Source organism: Armigeres subalbatus, chromosome 3, assembly GCF_024139115.2.
Source record: "Armigeres subalbatus isolate Guangzhou_Male chromosome 3, GZ_Asu_2, whole genome shotgun sequence".
Classification (NCBI taxonomy): Eukaryota; Metazoa; Arthropoda; class Insecta; order Diptera; family Culicidae; genus Armigeres; species Armigeres subalbatus.
In genome coordinates, this window is record NC_085141.1 from 238,943,236 (window position 1) to 238,947,101 (window position 3,866).

Consider the following 3,866-nt stretch of genomic DNA (forward strand, 5'->3'; position numbering starts at 1 on the left):
TTTCTTCATTTTCGCTCATTCTCTTTTCGCGAACATTTGTGGTGAATAATTTCAATAAATTGTGTTTTGACGGGAAAAATAAAAAAAAACGCTTCCAAGCACGGAAAATATGGATGTGTTGTAAGTAAAAATATGGTATAATTTTATCGTCTTGAGTTTTCTCTTGTTTTTCATCGCTTTTATTTCTTTTTCTTTGTCTCGTTCCAGAGAGCGAGTAATGGCGCTTAAACCTAGGCCTATGTGTACACTGATGTACATAAGTATTCGTCCTGTTTTCATAGTAATCTATCTGAATCTATGCGAATACTTTTGCCCATCAGTGTATAAGCCAGGGCACTAGACTAAAAACTGTGCCCCATCTCAAGACGTCGAGGACCCATGGAGTGTACATTAATCTTCTTAGCAAAGTCACTCCCAACGATTCGTCAATCATCTTTTCCCCTGAATGTGAAACGGTTGGTACGGCTGTCCCCGTTTCTTTCTTTCGTAGATTCAAAACTCTTCGTTGATCATGTTATTTATAACTAAATAATCTGATTGCCGAGGAGCTATGAATTTTCTCCCAATTTCAAGCCTGCACGGTGGGCCTGGCCGTTTTGATACTTGTGTCATATTTATGATATGCTGCAAATATTAATTACAGACAAGAAAATGATCGGGAATACAACCGACATTTCCAGGATGCTTTTCAATACTGGCTGTGCATGTGCTAAGACAAGACAAGACAAGACAAGACAAGAATGAATATTTCCTCAAACAGTTAGCATAGCCGTTATTTATAATTTACAATAATCTAACTGCTGCAATATTTATTCGCTTCTATTCTCTATTCATGTGTCGCTACTCGCTACTAGATTTTTATTTGCAATTACATTACATAATGGAAGTGTCAAAGATAACACAAAATCCTTTTGCAGCACCATTGAGGGAAGCATTGACCAGTCGATTGCAAAATCTACGCCAGTCTAGAGCGTTCAAAATCCCGCATATTAAAACTTTAACTCAATTATAAAAACAAAATGTGTAATAATTAGATCATTCGATGAAAATGTATTTTGACCACTTTAATTTCATATCAAAATAACATGAATTGTGCTATTTTTTTCGAAATCGCCCACATTTTTTGACTCAGATATTGCGGTAAAAGTCGAAGGTAACCACCTCCAGTATAACTTGAACCACATTCAATATACATAGCTAGAACAAAGTTAATTGCCTACATTATGGATAAAAATAATAGAGGTAATAAACTATAGAGGCCGATTGTCGCTGCGGTTCCCTTTGTTATCGTCCCCAAACATGTTGGGACCCAAACATTGTTGGGTGCCTACCAGTCAAAACGTACTGATTTTTCCTTCGTTGACATTTAGTGCCCTTTCCTCGCCAGCAAAAGACGTTTTTCTAGTGACGACAGCGATAATCTTCCTCTATAGTTCATTACCTCTATTATAAAAATCCGTCGTTTGTAGCGTACTGGATTTTTTGACGCAGGACAACGTCTTACCCGAAGGTAAGAATCTGAAATTGTGGACCGTCACGAAATTAAGTGAGATTTTTTCGATGAATTCTAAAGATGTACAGGGTGTTCAATAAGCTCTAATACAAATGTTTGATTATTGTGTTTGTATGTCCAATGTACATATTCTGTATTAGTTTTGGTGTCAGCGTTAGCTGACGATAACCCTTTATACACGGAAAATGTGATGTAAGCCTAATATGGGGACAATATCATCGATTTTTTGGACAAAACTTTGCGGCCTCCCAACTTCCCGGATTTGAACCCTCTTAACTTTCTCGTTTGGTCCTTTATTATATCAAAGCTGGACGAATACAAGGTCAGCAACTTGGACCAAGACCTTGGTTCAAGACGTAATTTCCAAAATCTTGAACGGAATGCCCACGCCGACCATGCGTGCCGTAGAAACGTGTTCGTGAAGAAGTACAAAATAGAGGTCGGGTAATTCGTCAAATGTTGAACGGCTAATTTCTTCGCCTATTGTTGAACGCACGTGCATTTCTTATGGGAGTTCAACAACAGGCGACAAAATTAGCCGTTCAACATTTGGCGGTTTCCCCTCATTCCAAAAGAAATGTTACAAACGTTCTTTATAAACAATACTTTCAATGAAAAGGAACCGGGAATTAATTTAATCTCAATTTTTAAACATTTTTGACCCTTCCTTCGGAAGTGTCTATAATTTCACTTTGCATGCGTTACGCAGGCGTGTTATATATTAATCTATCAATAAACCTCTTGAACTTTGAAATAAAATGTATGGCAATTGAAACAAATTCACTTTAATATTAAAAATATAATTGCAACAAGTGAGATATGAAGATATGCTTATTTTTCGGATTTGTTCCAAAGAAACAATTGGTTTTAATTGAGGAACAGATAGTCGCATGTACCACAAAACCTTCTCAGAAAAGCAAAAACGTAAAAATTTGAAGGGATTTCAAAAATTTCTTTAGTGGAAGCTAGATAACAAATGTGAGCATGTTTTGAAATACTAATAGACCACTTATATGCATGTATGTGTGCGTATGTGTGCAAATTCTAAAATTTACTATCATATAAATCTCACTCATTTTTAAGATATTAAACAAGATAAATTTTACAAAATTAGGCATCCATAAGGCAAAATATAGGGGAACTGTTCCGTTTTCAATCTCACTGAATATATATTCATCTCATCGCGAAACAAAGAAATTCGGCACCAATTTCGTCGCTTCTTTTTGCTTACACGCGTGCTCACTGCTGAAAAAAATCATAAAAATAATAAACAAATCAAATTTTTTGCCTTTCTCGTACAACTAAGTTGTACCGAAAGGCTATCATTTCACTCCAAATTCGAACTTTTGATAGAAGTCCCGGAGACCCATAGTGTTATATACCATTCGACTCAGCTCGATGAGCTGAACAAATGTCTGTCTGTCCGTGTGTGCGTGTGTGTGTGTGTATGTGTGTGCGTGCGTGTGTGCACAAAATGCCATAAAAAACATTAGCCAAATTATAACATAGAAACTCTTAACCGATTTTCTTGCAACAAGTTGCATCCGACAGAGACTAAAACGCTGTTGATCACTATTGAATTTCATAATAATTGCAAATTGCAAAAAATAGATAATATTAAAATAGTGATGAGACATAGTCACATAGAACAATAATGTGTTATGAAAAATGCCTTGCATCTATGAATATTTTTAAAGTTTATCCGTGGCTTGCTTCCATTAAGAGTTTCATCGTACTATAAAGATGCTCGTGTTGCACGCATTTAGGCGTAAGTATGCTCTTCGTTGAGTTTCATAGTACTATGAAATTGTCCGAAAGTCAAAATTCGAACATAGGAAATTCGAGAAACTTCTGGCAGCGCCATCTGTCGTCTACTAGTGTAAATTTTATATCATAACATTAGACGGTGTAACTGTTTTGCCTTTCTTGTACATCATCGAGGTGTAAACGTCAAGGCTATATTTATTACCTTTTTCCACGAGAAAGGCGCCATCACCGCTAGGTGGATTAATCTGGGTTTTATTGCTTTGTTTTTCGTAGGTTCAATATCGGAGCTATGAGATGAAGTCCAGGAGCCGTAACCCTATATTATTATTGAACGCTATTGAGTTTCGTTCAGATCAATGACTGATTAAGTTAGTTCTGGATTAATCAATATCAAGTTCTCTGGAAATTACGAATATACATGCTGCCAGCGTTACGATAGTTTCTAACCAACCATGTTACCACATGTTACAATAGCTATTCAATCCGACAAGCGCCTGAGGCAACCTGACGTACAGACTGTACGGTACAGTGCGGAATCATTCGTTTTGTTGTCACTTAACCCATGTAATCCGCCTTTTGGTAGGCA